The 22,909-nt window shown below is 43.9% G+C and overlaps 1 long non-coding RNA gene across 2 annotated transcripts; it reads right to left on the minus strand.

Annotated features, from left to right (window-relative positions):
- Positions 1–1,433: 1,433 nt before the first annotated feature.
- LOC123583822 lies at positions 1,434–22,459 on the minus strand. Of its 2 annotated transcripts, XR_006705005.1 has the most exons (7): positions 21,617–22,459; positions 19,542–19,664; positions 17,675–17,837; positions 17,036–17,083; positions 14,734–14,816; positions 2,227–4,716; positions 1,434–1,817 (listed from the first exon to the last, which is right to left on the minus strand). It is a non-coding gene; the product is annotated as an uncharacterized LOC123583822 (long non-coding RNA). The 2 variants fall into 2 exon arrangements; XR_006705006.1 differs by lacking the exon at positions 17,675–17,837.
- Positions 22,460–22,909: the final 450 nt, after the last annotated feature.

Genomic DNA, 22,909 nt, shown 5'->3' on the forward strand with positions numbered 1-22,909 from the left:
AATGGTTAAAGCAGATTATCAGTTATAGTCCAAGCCAGGGACTGTCTGGATGAAAGGGACATCATATTGTCCCCCAAGAACCCAAGGAAATGGGTGGTGAAAGGAGGAAAGGGGAAACTTGGGTTCCATCCAGATATGTAAGTCAAAGGCTAGGAGAAAGTGTCAGTGACAAAATGGTGGTGGTTAAGAACCCAGGAAGATGCCAAGGAAGGAGACAGAAGGCAAACTGATTTACACTCTTGCCCCTGAAGAACCCTTATTTGGAATTATGATTCTCCATTTTCCTTCATGAAATATATGAAAGAAGAAGATACATGGATTCAGCACAATTTTTTATTATTATTATTATTATTTTAAAGTAAGCACTAAGTACATAGTCTGTGCCTACTACTGTCCTGGAAATCATGAGATATTCAAAAGAACCATCAACTTTGGCTCTTGCCCTTGAATGTATTATTCTCCCTTGGGGAAGTAAAAACATGCACAGGAGAGAGTAAGGGAATAATGTGAGGTAGCACAGGATTCTAATCTAATCCAATTGGGAGGATATGCATATATAGCATGAGAGGGAAGAGAGGGATGAGTCCCCTAAAACATGGCTTCTGTCAGGTCATTCAGCCCATGGGCTTCCGTGTCGGGTCCTAGATATCCTTCCTGGTAGGCAAGCATCCACTTGATCCCTGCAGATGAATGGATGCTCAGTGTCTCCAGACAACCTACCCTCCTTCTACTCAACTCTTACGTGCTCCCCTGTGAATCTCCTCTGTGCTGCTCTTTCTGCCCAGCTCATCAGTCCTAAGGAATATTTGATACCCTGTCTCTGTCTACTGTCTTTTAGTTGACCCAATGGCTAATGCACAGCAGGAAGTGATTTTTGGACATGTGCTTTCTGGAGCTCATGAATTGAGCATTTAGGTGCTTTCCAAACACTTGGTTGGTGCTCACATGGAGAAGAGATGTTGCCTGTGTGCGTGGCAGGGGAGGAGGTCTGCTCTTCACTTTGGCAAGGACTGATTTTCATGTATCTGGAATCTGGAAACGTCCTACTGTTCTAAAAACTGTAAGTGCCCGAAGATTGACACTCCAGCTTCACTCAAAGTAAAAGAAAATGAAATTCTAGTTTAAGAAACATTGGTGTTCTTTCCCCTCACAATCTCTTGAACACTTGGCCAACATGACATGACATTTTTACCTTTTAAAAAAAAAGACTTTTGAGTGGAAAATGATGTAATATTTTTTCCCAAGCAAGACTCCTTTAAGTTTTCTAGACTTTGATGTGCATCCAGAAGACATTGGAATCCAGAAACCTATATTTTAAAATAGGTAACAACTGAATAAATTTTAAAAATAGTTCTGTCCAATAGAAATGCAATATAAGTATTTGTCACATGTATAACTCCAAAATTTCTAGTAACCACATTTTAAACAGTGAGTTAGTAGAATTGTTATATTTTATTTAGCCCAATACAAACTCAAATTTTTATCATTTCAACATGTAACCAATATCAAAACTTTTTAATGATATAACTTACATTAGTGTTTGTACTAAGTCTTTGAATGAGGTGAGTATTTGGTACTGACAGCACGTCTCAATTCAGACTAGTCACATGTGGCCAATGGCTACTCTACCCACAGTGCAATGTTAGAACAAGAAGAAGATTCTAAGTGCATCTAACCCTGTTCCTTCTCACAAGGAATTTGTGACGGTTAGGGGCCTTGCTCAAGTTGATCTCACAGTGATTGCATCAGACTCCTCAGGCTGGACCGACCACCCTTGGCACTTATCTTCCGGGAGGGTTTGTGGATGATGCAAACAGCTGCCTCAAAATGAAACACAGTGTTTCAAGATTTTTTTTTAACGTTTATTTATTTTTGAGACAGAGAGAGACAGAGCATGAACAGGGGAGGGGCAGAGAGAGAGGGAGACACAGAACCTGAAACAGGCTCCAGGCTCTGAGCAGTCAGCACAGAGCCCGACGCAGGGCTTGAACTCACGGACCGTGAGATCATGACCTGAGCTGAAGTCGGACGCTTAACTGACCAAGCCACCCAGGCGCCCCTCAAGATATTTTTAAAAATCACCATCCTCCAAAACCTTGGGACACCCCCCCCCAATAGTATCTTAAAAATAAAATTTCAGAAGACAATAGTCTAAAATATAAGATTTTAATACATAGCAACGACAGCCCTGCAGGCCGTTTGTTAATGCGTGCTCCCACAGCCTACCTGTTTTGTGCTCGGCTGTATCTGGGTCTGCAGGGCACCCAGCAGAGAGAGAGCTAGGGGCCCAGAAGGCCTGTCCTCTGGGGATTGTGCAAGTGGTTCTTCTCCATCATCTATCCTTCATCTCACCCTCATCAGCTCCTGCCAGCATCCCAAAGACCAGGATGTTGCTTTCCATGATTAATCTCAAAGACCTTGAAGTAACGGAGTGACCGTTTGTCTTCAATCTGCACATTTTGCAGTGCTTTCTATTCTGAACCAGGCCAAAGCTGCTTGGGAGGAAAATGACCATTTCAGAAACAGAAAATGAGACCAATAGTAAGAGAGCATCGCTTCCAATAATGAGGACATTTGGGAGTAAACTGAATAATGAGGGAATTTTTGGATTGATGAGAAAGAAATTAAATATGCTATTACCAAAAAAAAAAAAAACCCACATAAATCTTTGATTTGTATTTTGTTTTCAATTGGGAGAAAATGGGTATGGGATATAAATTAGAGCTCTTTCCACCAAAGTATGGAGGTGTAAGTGATGATAGATTTTATGGTAGTGAGCTCTGTGAGTCATATTTCAATCTACAAAAAAAAATGCCATCTTAGAGGCTGGGGTTTTGGGGGCTACTGTGGAGATGCCCAGATACCACACCCAGACTTTAATAAAAAATAAAAATATATTTTTTCTGATTCTTGATTATTGATAGGCTGTGTGATGAGCAACATCATCAGCCTATCTCTGGGTCCCTAAACTATAAATAAGATAAAAGAAAACAAGATCAGCAGAGAGAAAAATTAGGGCCTATTTTATGTGTGTCTGTTCAGAGGTCAAAGTCAAGAACAGGCAAATTCTGTGTGTGTGTGTGTGTGTGTGTGTGTGTGTGTGTGTGTGAGAGAGAGAGAGAGAGAGAGAGAGGCGGGGGGGGGGAATAGGTAGGTGGGTGTGCTGGAGAGCTTCTGTTTGTCCCTCTGGATGCCCTCTCTGCCCTTCTCCACCTGCCCCATGACCTAAGAGGCCAGCTTAGATGTACTGCATGAAGGGGCCCTTTTGCACCTGGCTTCCCATTAGGTTCAGCTCATGGGGTCACTGGCAAAAGATTGGAGGAATGAAGGGGCATGAGACTGGGGTATTTATTTGGCCAGCTTGCCCCCTATAGGGTCTCTGTAGGCTGGTTGCATCCCTTGAGACCACAGCTTCTGCCACAGCCCTCTCCACACAACTCTGTCACCAGTTCTCCAGATATCAGTGGGGCTTGGTAACAGCACCCACTGTTACCAGTTTCCAGGCAGGCCCTATCCTTGTTTCTCTGGATCCAGCCCACCCCTTTGTAATTAGTCTTCTTATTAACTATTCTCCAAATACCTAATTTGAGTTCATCCAGTATTTCCTTCTGAGCTTTTGATTGATAAAATAGATATGCATACATTCCTTGCTCCAGAAACAGTGACTCTATCAGCAGGAAATAACTTTTTTTTTTTTATATCAGCATGAAATGAAATTTTCCACTGCACAGAATTTTAAGTCATTTCCCCAGAAGCAGACCCTGGGATGAGGATTTGTGTGCAAGAATGTTGTTAAAGAGATACTCCTTCATTCTGTAAGGGAGCGTGGTGGAGAAGAGAAGAAGGAGGGGAGGGAGGAGCAAGACAGGGAAAGCAGAAGAGAAGGAGCCAGCCGAGGGTCCAGTTTCAGGCAAAGCCCCGACCTCATCCGGATCTGGAGAGGAGCTCTGGAGCATAAACCACATTCCAGAATGTGCCCTGACTTGACTCAGGGGAGCTAGGCTTTCGATCTCCTGCACCAGTAAGTCAGGGACCCAAGAGCATCCAGGCAGAGCACCATCAATTTATAGTTCATATATAGTCCCTGTAATTTGAAAATAGAGAGGGGAGACATGCTGATTATTAATTGGTTTAATAATGGAGTTATTAGTAGAGAGGAATGAGAACCACCTCCAGATACCAAAAAAGCTCACCGCAGATGCTAAGGGGACACATCCTTTGAAAAACACCACGTGGAATCATATAGTATTTGCTTTCAATGGACTCAGTTAATATACTTTAATATTAGTAAAAATCAAGACATGGCTTAATCTTCTTAAAAAGCAGAGGCATCTTTGTGGGAATCTTAACTACCAGATGCAGGTAGTAAGTAGTTCTATGGTATGTGTGCGTGTGGTTGGAGGGACGGGGCGGGGGGGGGGGTGTATCAACACTTGCCATTTCCCTCTGAAGTTCCTAACACTTGGAAATTTGTCATAGCATCTTTTCTCATCTGCAGTTCAAACAGTTTTTTCCAGCAGGAATTCAGCTGAAGTTGAAATCGCCATCTGGCATCTCATATTGAACCCGGTTCTTTGCGTGCCAAGAACTTCTTCTTTTGGCAATCACGTTGACTGTGATCTTTCGAAAATGTTTCCTGGGTTGGCAGTCTTGACTGAACAGAGCAAGAAGCCTGTCTTGGAATTTAGGAAGAGATATGCTGAGCAAATTGTGGCCCTGGGAAGAAAAGCGCAAGGTGAAAAGTTGAGCCTTAGGTTGTGAAACCCCAGAAGCCCTCTCTATCTTTTATTATTGAGCTAAAACCAGCTCAGGTGGAAAAAAAAATCTCAGCAATATGATCAGTAGCAGCACAAATGTTGCACAAGACCTACAAAAGGAGTATTCAATTTGAAGCAATAAATGCTATTTAAGACTTTCCAGGTGGGAGGTAACATCCTCTCTGCTGTAGGGAAATAGGACAACTAAGAAGGGGTCTCTTCTCCCAAGGAATTCACTATCTTGGGGCTGGAGATGCATGGGTAGAAACAAGATAGACGATAGTGAGAAGGATAGCTGACGTGGTCTGCCTCTTCTCAAATGCCTGGGGACCCCTTTTTACCATTCCTGTTCTCCTCCATCAGCTCTGACATACTTTTGCTTCCAATGGCTTGCACCTATGGCTCTCCTGGAGTGGCTGCCCTTGAGTACTGTGTACACAGTCAGAGAGTGGGATGTGCTTGGGAGCTGAGTTGCTTACCAGTGACTGTTCAGTGTAGGGATAAAAAGGCTCAGCCGCCTGGCCTTACAGCAGGAAACAAACTAATGTCCAGGCTTTCCCTACCGAATGAGGTGGAGAACTCCCTCTGGGACTCTGTCTAAAGACACTCTTGCTCAGTCCCTTTCTCTTGTCCGTCTCCTTCTCTCCTTCATTTGCCAATCTCTTCAGGGAACATTTCCTTAATAAAACACTTCGCTACAAATCCTCCTCTCAGGATCTGCTTCTGGGAGCCTGACCTAAGTAAGACAGGCACTTCATAAGAACAGAAACAAAATGCTAAGACAGCAAAGAAGGACTGACTAATTCTGCCTGGAGATCAAGGACCTTTCCATAAAAGGAGGGTATTTGAGCCAGGCCTTGAAGGGTAATTTGGATTTTGCCAGGCAGACAGAACTGAGAAGTGTCACAATAAACCTGAGGAAAGTACATACATGTGCAGCACTAAGGAAGGGAATGGTGGAGACTGATGGGAGATGGGACTGCTAAGGTAGGCTGGGAGTTAAGTGAAGATGAGTCTTGAATGTTATTAAGGAGTTTGGACTTTAAAAAAATTGGCCATAGTGAGTGATTGTAGGTTTCTGAGCAGAGAAGAAACATGATACATCCTTTCAGAAAATAATTGAATGGAGGGGCGTGTGGGTGGCTCAGTCGGTTAAGCATCTGATTCTTGATTTCAGCTCAGGTCATGATTTCACAGGCATGGGATGGAGCCCCATGTTGGGCTCCACCCTGAGTGTGGGTTTTCTTGGGATTTTCTCTCTCCCTTTTTCTCTGATCCTCCCCCCCTCCCAGACAAAGATGGATAAATAAACCTTTAAAAATTAAAAAATTTTAAAGAAAATAATTGGATGGAAATATAAAGAATGGGTCGGTGGGGTAAGAGATAAACAATGGAAGCCAGTTGGGAGGGGTGATTGTCACAGCAATATTCTGGGTGAGGATGATGAGGGACTGACTTAGGGCATGAGAATGAAAAGGGAACGATGGATCTAGAGGTTGAATGAATGGACTTATCAACTAACTGGATGTAAGTGGGAAAACAGCCATCAAAAGTGACTAAACATTGGTTTCGATCAAAGAGTGAATGATGGCGCCATCAACCAAGAGACAGAACCTAGGAGGAGAGAAAGACAGATGGGGGAGAGAAATCAGTGACTTCATTTTTAGATATGTTGAAATTGGATGAGACATCTGAAAAAAAATATAATCCCTAATAACTCAAAGAAATTTGAATGAAATCTGAAAAGTCATCTGGGAATAAAGAACAAAGAAAAAAAAAGGGATATTAGGAACAACTGGAATATTCAGAGACTCATGAAGTTCCAGTTCAAGGTTAGACCAAAGAAACACTTTTTAAAATTAGCTCTCTGGATAGGAATCAAAACAACAAAATCAACCATAGAAACCTGGATACCTTCTAAGAATAAGAACACTTAACATTCACTGGTCACAACAGTGTAATGACTCAGTTTCGCCAGGATTTTATTTTGCTGATTAAAACTAGAGTGGGGTGGACATGGCTTAAAGATTAGATCTGATGTATTACATCTGTGTGACTGTTCGGAGCAATCTATGAAAGCAGAGCCCTATGATGCTGGCACTGAAATACAAGCAGAAAAATAGCGCTTTCAGTGTTTGTGACCTATTATCTGTCTACCACAACACGTTGCTGGAGGAGGGACTCCTTAAGAAACAGTTCCATCAACTGACAGTGGCTATTTCCTTAATTATTGCTGTTCGTTTGTTTATGGGCTTGAGCTGATTTAAAAAGAAATAAATCAATATGTCCATGAATTGTATTGACATTGCAAGCAGCATAATAAGAAGAAAAAGCACAAGTCCAAATTCTTCAAAAGTGTTTCAGTTTGAGGAACAATCTATATGAGTATAAAGTTGTTTCAAAAGCCAAATGAATTATAGGGCAACATAGAGGCTTCCTGACTCTGTAACAATGTTACATTTAGAGTCTTCTCTTTGAGAACCCTTGATACTTAGAGAAACTAACACATCCTTCTATCTTAGGTGAGCTGTTAAAGATTTTAGAAACCAAGTTACCCATAGAAATGATACAGAAAGAGAAGGTAGAAAATCCAAAGAACAAGAGAAAGAGGCCATTAATTGTATTTATTCATTCATTCTCTCTTCCTCCCTCCTTCCCTCTTTTCCTTCCTCCCTTGGTTCCTCCAGTCCTCCCTCCCCCACTTCCAGAAACACGTGAGGACCTACTATGTGCCAGGAAGTGTAGTAGGAGTTAGAGACACCATACTGAGCAAGGGAGACATACATGATCTCTACCTTTGGGGATTTTAAGTCTATCATACTTGATTTCAGATTCTGCATGTAAATAAAAGATGGTATCTCCTGTCCTTCACTCCTGTTCTCTCTCACCTTCATATTGTATATTAAAGCATATTAGGTTCACCCATTTTGGGGTTAGATGTGCTACCCATAACCCAACTAGGCTACCTTCATTTGGAATTCAACTCTCTCATTTAACAGTTGCGTACATTTGGTCAAATGACTTAACCTTTTGACCCTCCACCTCTTCATGTATTAAGCATAGATAACAGCACAATAGCACATGCCTCATGGGACAGTTGTATTACAAGGAGATCAATTCATTTAGAACTTAGAAAGGGCAGTGGACAATCAATTGATGTTATCCATTATTATTTTTAGCCTGCACAGGAATAAATAGATGAAACAGGTCACATCTTTTAAAGAGCTTATAGTCTTGCCATTGGAGACAGACAGGTACACAGATAAAGGCAATAAAGTGTGGTGGGTGAACAATGAAGGAAGAGTGTTTAGGCTGCAGTTGGTCACAAAGAAAGAGAGTGGTGAATTCTTTTGGTCAACTCTTTTGAGATGGATGTAATATCAATCCAAAGTAGTTTCTTATTTCCCTGACCCTTAGGTAAATGATCCTTCCCTATTAGATGCCTGTTTTGCTTGCTTTATTTGCCCATAGTTATTCAACTGTGAATAATTATGTGAGCACAAATGCAGGCTTTTCATGAAGGGAATTGTGGTCCCTCTTTATTTACACTCTGAATAAAGGAGCTTCCCAGAATTGGTAAAACTGGGTTACACTCTCCTGATTTCTTGTGTTCAGTGGCATATTTCTTAGAGAAATCAGAGTTGTTTTTGCAAAGGGAAAATAAGTCTTGTCTTATCCCAGGAAGCAGTCTTATCCCTCTTGCCCATGACTGGCTAAGTCATTTTCATGTGATTCAATTCTGGCCAATAGGACCTGAGGTAAGTTGGAGGTTCTGGGAAAGATACTCTCAATTCTATGAGACTAATGAAAGCAGACACTACTATTCTTCCCTGGATATTGTTTGTCTGCATGTGATGGCTGATGCTGCTGTAGCCATCTTGTGACCATGAAGACAGATACTGCTGGTACCCTAAGGATGGAAAAGTAAAAAGATGGTGATGAAGTGGGTCCCTGAAGACATCCTTGAGCTGCTGGATGTACCAACGTGAGCCTTGATCCATCTCCAAATGTCTTGTTGTGTGAGAAAATAACCCCTTAATTATTTAAGCTGTTTTTACATGGGTTTTCTGTTAACTTTCAGTTAACTCCTTGTGGTAACTTGTCCCCAAGTATTTGGGGGCACTTCCCTGTGGGAAAATTACACACGTCCTCCCTTTTAAGCCCAGGCATGGCCATATGACTTGCTTTTTTTTTTTTTTTTTTTTTTTTTAATTTTTTTTTCAACGTTTATTCATTTTGGGGACAGAGAGAGACAGAGCATGAACGGGGGAGGGGCAGAGAGAGAGGGAAACACAGAATCGGAAACAGGCTCCAGGCTCCGAGCCATCAGCCCAGAGCCTGACGCGGGGCTCGAACTCCCGGACCGCGAGATCGTGACCTGGCTGAAGTCGGACGCCTAACCGACTGCGCCACCCAGGCGCCCCTGACTTGCTTTGACAAAAGAAATATGAGATAATAGTTAGATGAGTTAAAGAAGAAATGATGGATCATTTCCAGGTAGAAGCTTCAAGAGCCAACATATATTTTGTCACGCCCCTTCTCTCTTGCTCCTATGATCAGGGAGGCATGTTAAGATGTAGCCCCTGCCAATCTGGTTCCTCAATCACTGCAACAAGTTAGACCTTACCCCTTCTATGGGGGACTGTAGCATGAACAAGAAGTAACCTTCATATGAAGCTGCTGAAATTTGTTGTTACCACAGGCAACTCTAGTTTATTTCAACTGGGAAGCATCCTACAAGCTGTAGGGAAATGACAAAGTAAAGGCAGAACCTCAACTTGAGGAGTTCCTGCAAAACACAGGCTCCCCTCTGTCGACCGCACACCCTTCCTGTTCAGAGAGATGAGCCTCAGAACAGTAAGTAATTTAATCCAGAGAATGCTTGAAAAAATGTCTTCACTTCAAATGCATTATTCAGAGTAAATGAATCACAACTTATTAAGTGTCTCTTCTGTAGCTCTGAGTTCACCTCATCACTTTGCCCACCCCCGCAAGCTATCCTGGAATGACCTCACCATGCACTCTCCTGACCACATCCACCTTCACACCTTCCCAGGGGGCTTGGTAGTGGCTCAACAATCACATAGCTGAATTTTCGATGCACAAATACGGAACCAGGGTGACGCCTCTGTGGGCGGGACCGGAGGATGATGAGGGTGACAGCTAACACTTACGTAGCACCGGTTCTACACCAGGTACCATTCTAAGCTCAATTTAGTAACTCCCTTAATCCTCACCTTAGGAGGCAGTATTCTTACCATCTCTTCTTTACAGATGAAGAACCAGAGGCCCAGAGGGAGAGAGAGAGAGGTTAAGCGTCCTGTCCAAAGTCACACAACTAAAACGTGGTGACACTCAGATTCAATTTCAGTCAATCTGGCTCCAGAGTTGTATTCTGTGATGCTTAGCCAAGCCCTCGGCACGGCCGTTCTTGGAGAAACAAGAGGTTAAGAAGTCCAGGTGGGCTTCGCCTGACTGAAAACCCAGCTGGGTGATGTCTCACAATTTGCAAAGCACATCTAGGTCCTGGTTTTCCCAACTGTAACACGGCAACGCTTAGGGTTGCACCCTGTGTGAAGGAAGCGAGGCCCGGTGAAGACCCCAACATTGAGCCGGGCCTTGGTAATGTTATAGCGGCTGCTGTGGCTTGTAGGACAGGCCCCACAGGGGCAGAAGTCTGGGGCACAGGAAAAGTCCTGCACAAATATGAAATGACCGTTCGGGGATTTCTCTAGACGTCTGGGGTGGAAGGGCCTAGGAAAGGCTGTCTGGAGAGTCGTTTTTTGGAATCTACAGACAGAAAAGCAGCTGAAGTGCACTTGGCTCGTTGGAAGGAAGGCTAGATAAGCCTTTCGGATTGGCTGATTTAAGAGGGTTGAGATGTATTTTCGCGAGGCCTGCAAGGTATGCACGAATATGCATGTGGGTAAGGAGCCGAGGGCCAGGAGCTTGGCCCTAAAATTGTTTCAGAAAAGCTTTGGAGATGTAGCTCAAGAGGGAGAACTTAGTTTGGGAAAATGCAGTTAACTAACAGCAAGTCCTTTAGGTTGGTATCTCTAAAATCTGTTTCGAATTTGAACTCGTGTCACCATCCCCGTTATGGCCACTGCCAGCGCCCTACTTGGGGCCACCGCTGTGACTCTCCTAGACTTCTGCATCAGTCCGGCTGGTCTCCCTGCCTCCATTCTTGCCCCTGTCCCATCAGCCTGCCTCGCAGGAGACGGAGTGATCTTTAAAAGATCTTTAAGGGGCACCTGGGTGGCTCAGTCGGTTAAGGGGCCAACTTTGGCTCAGGTCATGATCTCGCGGTCCATGAGTTCGAGCCCCACGTCGGGCTCTGTGCTGACAGCTCAGAGCCTGGAGCCTGTTTCGGATTCTGTGTCTCCCTCTCTCTGACCCTCCCCCGTTCATGCTCTGTCTCTCTCTGTCTCAAAAATAAATAAACGTTAAAAAAAAATTTTTTTAAAGATCTTTAAAAGAAGGCAGGCAGTGCCTATGGCTGCTTCTCACTCTTAGAATAAACTCCAAACCTTTACTATGAAAGCTGTCTCTGCCTAACACCTGGCTCTCATCTCTCACCACTCTCCGCTGCCACCCCCCCCATCCTCCCCCCAGTCCAGCCCCCCTGGCCACACTTCTGTTATATGAACACACCCAACTCCTTCCTGCATTTTCCGCCCCCAACTGTCCGCATAGCTGACTCCTTCCCCTCCACTGATCCAAACATCACTGTCTCCAAATTCTCGACCACCCTGTTCCCTGCCCCTCACCCTCTCTGGGCACCCTCTACAGCATTAGCAGACTTCCTTCCTTCACAGCACTCACTGCTATGTGAAATGGCCTTGTTCATCCATTTGCTTATTTACAGGGCTCTTGCTAGAATCCCCTTTTAGCCTGACTGGGCCTTCTTCACCTCGGTCGTGGCTATATCCCCAGTGCCCAGATAAGTTCCCAGTGCACAGAGGCTCTGCAAACTAAGAAATAAGTAATTTACATTTAATTTCCATCAGTAATACATTTCAAACAATTTACTTATATGCCCCGGTGGAAAAAAGAAGGAGAAAAAATTAATTTTATTTACATTTAATTGAATATTGATGTATTCTTTGGATGATGGCAATGAAATAGTGATATTTGAACACAATTTTGTGAGGTTAATCTACTCCTAGAAAATCTGAAATTACATACGGTTCAGGATAAATTAGTTTTACGTAGGAAATTAAAAACCCAGGAGCCAGGACTGATAGGTTCCTACATTTAAATATCATGAAAATATAAAATTTAAATACTATGAAACTATAAAATACAAGCTACAATGTTTCCATAATAAAGAGCTTATAGTTAGTGAGGGCAAGCGATACAATGTCAAAATCCAGCTAGCCATGTTCTTTACTACTTTCTCTGAATAATATAATGGCACTGTATGTTTATTTGGAGTCCGTTGAAATATTAACATTATCCCTGTCTGGGTATTAATTACATTTGCCTCTTTGCCTTATTTCGGGATTAGATTCAGCATTTTTATATTTAAGGATTCTGAAAGGAAAGCTCTCCGGGCTATAATCACCTTCAATCCCCATATGACTAAATTTGGTCATATTTGCTGATTGTATAGACAGCCCTTTCTGAGAAGTAAATATTAATGCTGACTGGTTTTGAAAAAAGAACCCTTGGGGCACCTCTTCTTCTTTCCATTTTTAGACACCTCTGTTAGCTGCTTTAACACTCGAGTAGAAGTGTTTTTAAAGGAGCCTGTGAAGATTTGGAAAAGATTTTATTTTTAATACCCCAGATTGCATTCTCTGCATTTGGTTGGTTTTGTTACATGTGTTCCATCTGTCTTGGAGATATGGGAAACTCAGTCGGGAAAAAATGGAAAGGGCAAAATTGTTTCCCTAGCTCCATAAAATATCTAAAAATTACTTCACATGTAAGATCTGGTGCCTGGATTCCTTCACTTCTAACTTCTACACTGCCCAGGGGTAGTCTTCCCTCCAAAGCAGGAAGAGGAGAAATTGCTTAGTTACTCCCCGGTTGGAAAGTGTGCAAGGTAGAAAGCCTTTGAGAAAGGCTTCACCTTGAAAGATTTCTGCAAGTCTTATCATTTCAGGTGAATTTAATTAACACACAGATTGGTTCTTTTATTATGAATATCCTTAAAGTAAAATCCGCTTCCTTGCTGGCTACAGTTGATCTGGGATTTCTGGTATCTTTTTTTAATGGTTCAGGCTAAGTACTGGATGAAAAACAAATCTGAAAAACCAAACAAAACATTTCTTTGCCTATCCCCAGCTGCACCTGACAGTGAAAGAAGTTGAAATCTTACTCCTCGCTGGACATTACATCCAATTTCAAGCTTCTATTATCTTTTTTGAAAGCCACTGCAGAATACCTCGTAACGTTTTTTGTTTTCTCTGAAAATCAGCTGGTTATGTTTGTAATTGGAGCACTTCATGGACAGGGTGTCTGGGAGATATAAGTGCTTTCATTCCACCCTACCATTGTTTAGCATTATTTTTATGCATTTATTGAGGGTCTTGGAGCCTCAGAGAGTGAATTTCTGGAGACTACAGCTCTTTTATGATGCGTGTAGCACTGAATAAAATATGGATTCTTCAGGATCATCTTAAAAGGGACTTTAATCTGGAGCTATGAAGTAACATTTCCTTGGTGTGTGTTTATCTGCAAATGAACAGAATCAAACATTCGACAAACAAAACAGCCCCAACTTTATGAGCCTACTGAATTGAGATGGTGTCAGTGTCCTAGTTTGTTAATTTGGGGAGGATCACGGTTTTAGCATTATTATAAATAAAGTCTATTAAATCAAACATGGACTCTTGGAGATGGTGATATTTAAATATCGTGTGATATTTCAATATTTTGCAGTTAGAACTCTGAGAATAAATGACATTACATATCTAGGACAAAAATACCATGTGATATTTAAAGCTGGCTTTACAGTTTATAAATCATGGCTCACGCTGATAAATGTATACATTAGTGCCTAATGCACATAATATCAAATTTTCTCATATCCTATGACTCATCTGAGAGCTCTGTTCACTTGTCATCAAGATCCCCTCTCTTGTTACAAGACCTTGTCATCACCTAGAACTTCTTCACTTCTGACATCTTGAACTTTGAAATTCCACTGACCTCAACCCTATGTCCTTCCTCTCTTACACCCCCATCCCACCCATCTTCACTCTTACCAAGGTGTCTGGCCTTCACTCGCCCCAGAAAATGGCCCCCAGCCCTCTTGGTCTTAAGGACATTCTCCTCATCTGACACAATCTCCTTACTCCTTTGACTTAATGGCACAGCCAGTCAACAAATCCTCAACTTTGGATCCATTCATCTGTTTTCTTCGGCCCATGAGTATTGCCGGAGAAAATCACATACCACGCTAATACACATTTTGAATTTCAAACCTCAACTAGGCATTCAAGACCATCTAAAATTCAAGACCAATTATATGGTTCCCCGTAAAATCAAACTGACCTGGATAACACGAACCACAGATACTTAGAGCTGTACTGAATAATACATATAATAATATATATTATACATATATTATACATATATATGTGTATACACATACATATATAATACATATAATATATTATACATATATGTGTGTATACATATACATATATAATACATATAATATATATTATACATATATGTATTATACATATATTTATGTATACATATACATATATATATATAATACACACATATATATATATATATATATATATATATATATATATATAATACATATAATAATATATACTCAAAATATACAATAAAGTTCATTTTCTCCCCTGGATTTCATATGGGCCAAACTTTCCCCATTTTGAGGGTGTGTATTTCCTTTTATTTTCACTTTCTTTTGCAGTTTTCCAATAGATTACTTATTAAGAAGTTTAGAAGAATATTAAAGAATTTAAGATAAACAGAAGATATTTACTACATAGCTATTGTATGCTGAGCTCTGCTCCAGGTACAGGGATACAGCGGTGAGCCAAATAAACAGCTTTGCTCTCAGAGAGCCTGTATTTTAGTAGCAAGGGACAGAAAATAGACAAATAAGTAAAATATATACTGTCAGAAAGTTACAGGTGGGACGGCAGCATCCTGGGGAGGCAGTGGAAACTGTGGGCTACGCTGTGGAGAGACTACTTCCTGTACTAGGTGCGAGGGTGAGCCAGACTGCCTGGATTCCAATCCCCGGCACTTACTACCTGCGTGACCCCAGGCAAGTGGCCTAGCCTCTCTATGACTCAGTTTCGCTATCTGTAAAAATGAAGATTTTCTTAGTACCAACATCTTAGGGTCGTTAAGAGGATGAAATGACTGAAGACACAAGTAACATTTCCCCTGGTAGGCACTACACGATCGTCAACTTCGTAGCTGTCTCAACCATTGCTACAACCCCTCACCTTCACGGCCTGTGCCCTCTAGGCAGGGACAGAATCACCCTGAAGGGAAAGCTCCTTGCTTGCAGAAGTCACTTGCTTCTGGGGCCCTGGGAGAGGCCTCAGCAATGTGCTTGCAAAAGTAAGATACACATATTTTGAAAGTAAGACATCTTAATTGCACTGTCTAAGATGCCACTGTGTTAGGTAGCATCGAGGTGGCTGTGGGCACTTGGGGATTCAGCTAAGAGGAAGTTAGGTGGGAGACACATTTGGTCTGAGTTTAGTGGGGAAACATCTATGTGTTTTGGTCACTTCTACATCAGTTTCAGTGAGAGCTTATCGTCCTGGTGTGGAGGCAGCTCCCAGGCTTCCTTCCACCCACTGTGCCATAGGTGCGAGGCAGGACATGGTAGAGGGAATGTGTCCTGTGCAGGCTGACAACAGAGGTGGTGGGGGAGAGGGGGAAACGGGGTGCAAAACGTATAGAGCCAGAAGTTGGTCTGTGGAAGCTGGTGTAATCCTCTGATATATAAAACCGTAAGTAGAGGATCCGCTTCTCAGGACACAGTCAAAACAGAAGTCCTTTCCTGTCAGGAACACACTACATAAGGCAACATTAATAATTACCAGTGCATTTTGATGGACTGAATGTTGGTGCCCCCACCACTTATACACTGAAGTCCTAACACCCACTGTGATAGTAACTGGAGATGGGACTTGGGGGAGGTAATCCAGGTTAGATGAGGTCGTGAGGATGGGGTCCTTATGATGGAGTTAGTGGCCTTAAAAGAAGAGACCAGAGGGGCGCCTGCGTGGCTCAGTCGGTTGAGCATCCGACTTCGGCTCAGGTCATGATCTCGCGATTCGTGAGTTCGAGCCCCAGGTCAGGCTCTGTGCTGACAGCTCAGAGCCTGGAGCCTGCTTCGGATTCTGTCTGCTTCTCTCTCTGCCCCTTCCCCCCTCATGCTCTGTCTCTCTCTGTCTCTCAAAAATGAATAAATGTTTAAAAAAAAAAAAAAAAGAAGAGACCAGAGAACTTGCTCTTTTTCTCTTTGCCATGTGAGCACAGAGAGAGAGAAGGTGGCCATCTGAAAGCCAGGACGAGGGCTCTCACTAGAGCCCGACTATACCGGCACCTGACTTCGGATTTCCCGGCTCTAAAACTGTGAGACATAAAATGTAAAATGTCTGTTGTTTAAGGCACCCAGTCTACGGTATTTTGTTCTAGCAGCCCAAGCTAAGACATACATTACACTTTCTTTTCTTTTTTTAATTGGAATCACATCAGAGAGAAGTGTAATTCCTGCATTTGCAGAACAGAAGCCCTCGGCAGAACTACAAACAGCAAGTGGTCTGTGTGTAAAGTCACAAGCTTTATGCATCCCATCCATCAACGTTAAAAAAACAAATAGCCACAAACCACATCAGAAGAAATGCTGAGTTCTTCTTCTACTCTCCCTTTAGAAAATATTACAAAATTATTTTCATTTTAGAGATCGATCAGAGTTTATTGCCAAATATAATATTATATATATATATAGCCAAATATTATATATATATAGCCAAATATAATATTATAGAGGCATGCCAATGAATATAGATCATATTATTTTCTGAATTTTATAGTATTTGTGGCATGTATCTGGGTTTAAAAAATTTATAATGTGTGTGACTTCTTTTCCCATTCTAAATAATATCCACTTTGTCCCTAATTTTGGTTTTATAAATTTTGTGTTCTTTTTCTTAAATAGGCCCTCCTCCCAAACTACGTGTATTTCAGGCCCATAAGCCCTGATCCACTTCTACCGGGAGGAAAGAGGAAGGAGGGGATGCCTTGGCTTTTTTTCTCACCTCATCCAGACTGAGCTGTACGTTCTGTTATACTTCATGTCTTCTGTCCTAGAAGAGGAACACATGGCCCTACTCATTCCCTCCACTTACAGCCTGATGGCCCCTGGCCTCCTACCCTTCTCACCCACCTCTTCCAGTAGCTCTTTACCTCCACTGATGTCCCCACCCTTGGATGGCCATGTCCTTGCTCTCCACTGGCTCTTCCCTGTCACACCACAAGCGTGCTCACAAGTGTCATTGATTCTGGCCACCCACTTCCTGCCCACCTCTGTTTTAGAAGTTTCCTGACTCCTTCCCTCTCTCTCCAGTCTCTTTCAGTGTTGAAAGAGAAGCTGATATATACGGCCTTGGCTTCCTCATTCCTCACTACATTGAGATCTGGTTTCTTGCAGGTTTAGGGAACTGTCCCCTGGAGTCACCACTGCCAGACTCTGGCCTCTGATTGGTTCGCCTCCTATGGGGCCTCTCCAGTGCCTCTGCAAATGTCGACACCACTCTGCCCTGCATCCTCTCTGTCGTGCCCCCCGCCCCTCCCCAGGGCCAGTCCTTCTGGTTCACCTCCTTCCCCTCTGACCACTCCACTTGATCTTGATCTCTTTGGCAGCCCCCTCTCCTCCCCGGGTTCCCTTAAGTACCTACCAGTGTCCCCCAGGCTCCGGCTCAGACCACTTGTGTCCCCATCTTCATGCTATTCCTGGATATGCCTGTTCATTCGGTAACAAGTCTCTGCTCTTGACTCTGCAGCGAGATTTCTATTCCCATGGTTGCTCCTGAACTTTGTAGCCACATTTCCAACTTTCTGCTGGAAAGATCCATCTGCTTCTCACACGCAACATCTTCACAAATGAAGACCCTCCTCCTCCTCTCCAAACCTCTCCTCCCTCCGTGTTGTCCATGGTGAAAGGTGTCACCATCAATCACCCAGGTGTTCTTAGAGCCTCCTTCTTTTCCTCCTCCCCCCCCCACTCCCCATTTCCAATCATTAACAAGCATTACTTATTTTATCTTTAAGCCAGATGTTCTTTTTTTTATTGAATCACTAGACCTCTCAGCAGTATGGTGAAGACTTTGGATTGCTTCTAGAATAATGCTTCTTAGAGAATAAAACAAAATCAAAGGATCAAAAAGGAAATAACTTTTTGAAATATGGCTTCTGAAATTATAAAAAGTTTTGATATGGTAATACATGTAATAATACACTAACAGTATTAAATACTTGGATCCAATGTCAGGTGTAATTACCATCATTTTATTTTTTTAATGTTCATTTACTTTTTTTGAGAGAGAGACAGAAGCATGGGTGGCATGGGGGGGGGGTGGGTGAGGGGGCAGGGAGAGAGGGAGACACAGAATCCGAAGCAGGCTCCAGGCTCTGAGCTGTCAGCACAGAGCCTGATGCGGGGCTCAAACTCATGGGCCATGAGATCATGACCTGAGCTGAAGTCAGACGCTAAACCAACTGAGCCACCCAGGCACCCCTAATTACCATCATTTTAAAGTAATGAGGACCACAAATGATACTCAGGGATTCTTGGAGAAATGCGATGTGAAAAATCTGTGATTTCTTTTGATGACAAAGCCATACATACTGCTAATGTAATTTTCTTATATTAATCATCAAAGAATATGATAAATTTTAGTAAGAGAAAAGTAAAAATAAAGATATAGTGTTTCTCCCATACAGGTTTACAAACCCCTTGAGGTCTATCCAGACTAAGAAGACCTGCTTTAAAATGATCTCAGAGGGGCACCTGAGTAGCTCAGTTGGTTAAGCATCTGACTTTGGCTCAGGTCATGATCTCATGGTTTGTGAGTTTGAGCCCTGTATCCAGCTCTGTGCTGATAGTCTGGAGCCTGCTTCAGATTCTGTGTCTCCCTCTCTCTCTGCACCCCCCCTGCCCCCACTCATGCTCTGTCTCTCTCTTTCAATAATAAAATAAACAATAAAAAATTTTAAAAAATGATCTGAGGAACTTTCCTACTTCCATTGCTCCTGCCACTGACCTAATTAGGGGCCTTCCTTCCACATGGAATCTCCACAGGTGCTTAATTGGCTCCTCCCCTTTCTTCAAAGCCCAATCTTGTTATTGCAGTGTTCCCAGCATGCCTGAGAAGAGCCCCCCTCCATCCTGTCACCTAAACCGGGTGCCGAGTATCAGGCTTTGTCTCCTCAGTAGAGCTCAGACTCGTCCATCTTCTCCACCCAGCTTGACCATCTCATTGGTCCATTTGATTGCTCACGGCCACCTCCCTGCTACCCTGGCTTTGCCTCACCAATCCTTCTGGAAGCACAAATCTCTCTAAAACCCAAATCAGATAATGACACCCTGTTGTTTCCAATCCTCTCCCGTCTTCACTATACAATTTGGGCTCCTTAGCCTCCCGTGGCTTCTGCCCACCTTTCCACCCCGCTCCTGCAACTCTGTTCCAGCCACCTCTCACTTCTAGAGTTTACCAAACTGGAAGATAATTGAGGGTCAGAGCAAGGGCTCTGGAGCCAGAATACCTCAGTTCAAATGCTGGCTGCACCGCTCATGAAGGACGTGACCTTGAAGAATCACTCCATCCTTTGGGCCTCAGGGACCTCAGCTTTAATATGGAGCCGTAAGAATGCTTGCCTCACAGAGTTCTGAGAACGAAGTGATAGGACACGTGCGAAGTATTCAGAATGGGGCCATAGTATATAGAGAAGCAGAGAAAGAGAGGGACCCTGGTATTATTTCATGTTTCCCTTGTGGGGAATGACCTCTCTCATGTTTTCTGCTTGGCCAACTGGTCCTTTAGGACTCAGCTCAGGCACCTCCTCCTCCTGAGAACCTTCTGGAACATGGGCTGGGGGCCTGGGGGTGGGCAGGTAGGGTTCTGGGCTCCATGGCCCCTACCCAGCCATCACTTAGCTGCATCCCACAGGAGAATGTGCAGCCCTCTAGGTGTGGGAGGTGGCTCCCTCTGTTTGTAACCCAGAAACTGCAGAGAGCCAGGCACAGGGCGGGTGGGTGTTCAGCAAGTGTGTAGAGGCTGAATGGATTAAAGAGAGAATTCAAATCAAAGGACAAAGTGTTAAATAAAGAGAAGCCAGTTCTCTCCTACTCTCCTGACAATTTGCTTTTCAAAGTATTATATACAACACGGACTTATTGTACTGTTTTTCTGCATGGTCCTGTCTGCAGTGAATCCCTCCCTGGCCAGTTCTGGGGCTCGATAGCATGAAGCTTCTGTAAAAGAGAAAAATGTAACATAGGGTCTGGGAGGTGTGGTGGTGGGGGGGCGGGGAGTGGGCAGGACTCTCCACCACCAGCCACTGACAAGGAAACCCTCAGGAAACAGGCATCCAAGGACAGGATATGCTCTTAATACTCTTTTAGCAAAGGAGACTACAGCAGTAGGAGCAAGGATTTAAGCATATTTTTAAGAATGGAAGAGAAAAACCTGCTGTGTGGGGCCCTGGCTGAGGGCACGTCCAACATGGCGATGGCCCTGACTTTAGTTAGAGCTGTCCTCATTCTTTCCTTTTCAAACAGTACAAAATAATTCGTGTCTTGGGAAAAGATGAAACAATGCAGAAGGGGAGAAAGTAAAAAACAAAACAAACAAACAAACAAAAAAAACCCCCAAAGCCCCCAAAAACAAAACAAACAAAAAAGAAAAAAACCCCGAACCCCAAACTTCCTATTCCCCAGAGGCACCCTCTGCCTCTGTGCAGATTCGCACCCCCAGGGAGGCTGACACTTGCAAGCATGCTCAAAACATCAGAAAGTGAAATCACGCCTGGATTTGTCCAGAGAGACAAACCGGATGGACATGCTACCACACTTTTTTTTTTTAACAGCGGACAAAGAAATGATTTAAAATATAACATGTAAAGGAACCCTTTCTATCAGAGATGGCCTGGGGTATAGAGGCGCAGAATGGAGAGCAGGCTTTGGGGTTGGCCTCGAACTTGTGCTCTTCCTCGCGGCTCCCGCAGGAGAAATGGCCCCCACTCAGCAGGAGGAGGGCCTAGCATTTCTGGCGGGCGGCCGGGGACGGTCCCATCTAGAAATGCCCCCCGGGGGACGGGGGGTCCGAGGTGGGTTGAGAGAGGGCCCGCAGCTTCAGGGCAGGGCTGGGCGCTGGGGCCTGGGAGCAGAGGCGGGGCCTCAGTCCCGGTGCGACCTTCCCCAGCCCCCTCTTTGCGGCTAGCAGCGCTCTAGCGACTTGACCTTGCGGGACGAAGGGAAGCTCAGCACCCGGAGGGCCGCGCTCTGGCGAGCGCGAGCGGAAGCAACAGTTGTGCGAAGGGAAGGGGAGACGGGGCAGCGCTGCGAGTCTAAACCTGCCGGCCTAACAAAAGCCTGGGGTGAGGCTCACCGAGGGGACCGTGCTGGGTGTTCCATGCGGGCAGTTCTGGGGCCACATGGAGAGGGAGCCCAGACCCTCCCTTACGGGGTGTCATTCCCCAACTCCCCAAGGGACCAACCTGCCCTTTACTGTGGACCAGCCTGCCCTCAGCAAACCCCCCCTCCTCCCCCCCCCCCTTTGCTTCCAGGCCTCTCTCACTTGCGCCCTGGCTTGGGGGGTAAAGGTGGGTGGCTGTGGTACCTTTGTTTACGAAATCCCCAGCCTGCAGCATCCAGGTTTCAGACAGGCAGGGATGAGATGAATCCTCTTTGGGGAGGCAGAGGTAGTGCGGCTGCGTTCCCTCGTTTAAAAAGGAGCCCTTGGAAACCAATTTGCTCTAACGATGTTGTCAGCTCCAGTCCACCGTGGGTTCTCCACTAAGGCGGTCCTTCTTACCTTCTGCACCCTTCTGTGCCCTCCTGGGGTAGGAATATCTTGATCCACTCCTGGGGCTTCAACTGGGACCAGTAAGGAAGATGCTTGTCAGCTTTAAAATGCTCACACTCCTAAATGGATTAAAAAATAATATTGTCGGGGTGCCTGGCTGTCTCGGTACAGAATGCAACTTTCGATCTCGGGGTTGTAAGTTCGAGCCCCACGTTGGGAGCAGGGATTGCTGAAAAATAAAAAATCTTAAAAAAAAAAAAAAAAGAAAAGAAAATTGTGAGTAAGCAAAGCAAAACATTTGGGAAGTGAATGAAATTAAGCGCTAACAGGGAGCAGAAAACATATGCTAGAACGGTAAATTCTGCTAATGTTTGATTTTAAAGTTTTTAAAATAATGTGTTTCTGTTTGGTTTAAATGATTTTAAACAGCTAGCTGGCTTCTCCTGGTCTAGAGTCAAACTTTCTGGCTCAAAGCTGTTCCCATTGTTCCTGCTCCTCATTGGCTCACTGCTGCCTCCCTGTGTCTGATCTAAAAATCACAACACAGTGTTCTGCTTCACAAATACAGGGTAGAACCCCCCCTCCTCACCAGTCTATTAGCTTCCATGACAATAAATTACACAGGATTAAAGCGATGCTTAAGTTTGTTAGCGAGAGCTGTACATATCACCTACCTTCCTTCCTTCTTTCCTTCCTTCCTCCTTCCTTCCTCCTTCCTTCCTTCTTCCTTCCTTCCTCCCTCTTTCTTTCTTTCTTCCTTCCTTCCTTCCTTCCTTCCTTCCTTCCTTCCTTCCTTCCTCCTTCCTTCTTCCTTCCTTCCTTCCTTCTTCCTTCCTTCCTTCCTTCTTTCCTTCCTTCCTTCCTTCCTCCTTCCTTCCTTCCTTCCTTCCTTCCTTCCTTCCTTCCTCCTTCCTTTCTTCCTTCCTTCCTTCTTCCTTCCTTCCTTCCTTCCTTCCTTCCTTCCTTCCTTCCTTCCTTTCCAATTCATTGGGCCTTTGCTGGAAGGACAAATTTAATCCTTAGAGAGATTGGTTATGATTATATTATCAATGTAAGTCTTACTAATGATACCCCCTTCCAGAGACATCACATAACTTATCCATATCC

This window comes from Leopardus geoffroyi, chromosome B3 (genome assembly GCF_018350155.1).
Source record: "Leopardus geoffroyi isolate Oge1 chromosome B3, O.geoffroyi_Oge1_pat1.0, whole genome shotgun sequence".
In the NCBI taxonomy this organism is placed as follows: Eukaryota; Metazoa; Chordata; class Mammalia; order Carnivora; family Felidae; genus Leopardus; species Leopardus geoffroyi.